A 1,667-nucleotide genomic window follows, 5' to 3' on the forward strand; every position below is an offset into this window, starting at 1 on the left:
AGAAAGTTTATGCTAATATACTACCCCGGACGGTGATGACAGACACACACAAAAAAAAACATCATCATCATTGTAAAATCACATTCATTGCTCAGCTCAGAATCTAAAATGATTTCGTCAATTTGTGAATAGAATATTACTTCGGTTATTGTGAGTTGTGACCATTACTTTTTAGGTTTTTATTTTTATCCGGTTCATGATGATGTATATCTACTGTATAGGTGCCTAGGTATCTTTATATAGTATTACAATAATCAGTCGGAACAGTGATTTCCGGTATTTGGCACATTTGTTTCGTTCGCAACGCTCAGTAATTAATTTATACGGAAATTTTGTTTTGAGAAAACAATTTTAGCGGTCTTTAATTATACACCGTGTATTATCGATTTAAATGTGAAAATTGGTTGTTTATCTGTCATTTTAATTACGTATCTTTGTTAAAATATGGTTTATTATTCTATGTTTTTTGTCGGTTTTTTTAAAGAATGAAGGTTCATTGAGCATATATTCTTAGTTAATATGCTTAGAAGATTTTTGGGTGGTTTGAAAAAGTTTCAATTTTATATCATAAAATATATACTGAGAATTATATTAAAAACTATTAACTTATGGGATATATTTATGAAAGTTACATAAGCTCGAATGTACTGTTTGTATTATTTCTACAGCCTTCAGGTGCATATAGGTACAAGGTACTAAGTCAATACAAATTTGCACAGCTGGTGTAGGTAGCCGGTATGGGTAATAAGTAATAACTAATAAGACGTAATACGTATAAAATATGGATGGACGGATAGCTAAACATCGTAAACAAATTCATTGTTTTTAAATATTCGAACCTATTAGGTTTTTTTGATGTAATAGTGAGGTTAACATCTCCCAAATGAAAAATTATACAAATTCACAACTTTTTGAGTAACTGTGTTTTAATTAATTTTGCCAAATTTTAAAAATACAATAAAGGTATTTAGGTATATACTATATACTAACTACTCAGGTATCCACTGGTTATCCAATTCAGAAAAAAAATATAAGATAATATTTTCTAAAATAGTTTAGTATTTAGAAATATACTAAACAAAATTATAGTTATATTCATAGGCTCAAATAGACAAATTATTTTGGGGGGACTAAAGCCCCTCCTATAATATTTTCTAAAAATTATATATGCTCAGTACTAATTAATGACTTTTGAACTGGGGGGACTTGGCAGAAATGTGGGAATTGAAAAAATTAAAATTTATATTATTGGGTTATTTTATGTTATGGTCGATATACGTCAACATTTATCGCAGTTGGAGAAACGTGAAATAACTGTATTTATATGCAATAATTTGAGGAAATAAAATTGTTATATTATAAACTATGTATGTTAAATATATTCTTGCTTTCTTTCTTTATTTTTGAAGATTTTATGATTTCTACTGCTGTTGGCATATCTGGGCCCTCGCCCCTAGAAATAATACCTTTGCCAATCCCCGATAAAATGCCATGGTACAAGTGAACCCCCCCTGCATGCCTTTCCACATGATGCAACTAGGTGGGGTATACTTACCGATGTCGGGTAGAGTGAAATTTTGGTTTTCAAAGCTAACACTTGCATGTTTGACATTGACCACCGCCGACCTAATTTTATCACAAAAAACCTCGAGCCTTACCCACAAATC

The 1,667-nt window shown here is 30.5% G+C and overlaps 1 protein-coding gene across 14 annotated transcripts in view; it reads left to right on the top strand.

Moving 5' to 3' along the window:
- The window catches only part of LOC100569092 (putative leucine-rich repeat-containing protein DDB_G0290503), an 89,342-nt gene that overhangs the window by 76,025 nt on the left and 11,650 nt on the right, over positions 1–1,667 (top strand). The gene's annotated exons all lie outside the window — the stretch shown is intronic.

The sequence above is a fragment of the Acyrthosiphon pisum genome, chromosome A2, assembly GCF_005508785.2.
Source record: "Acyrthosiphon pisum isolate AL4f chromosome A2, pea_aphid_22Mar2018_4r6ur, whole genome shotgun sequence".
NCBI lineage: Eukaryota > Metazoa > Arthropoda > Insecta > Hemiptera > Aphididae > Acyrthosiphon > Acyrthosiphon pisum.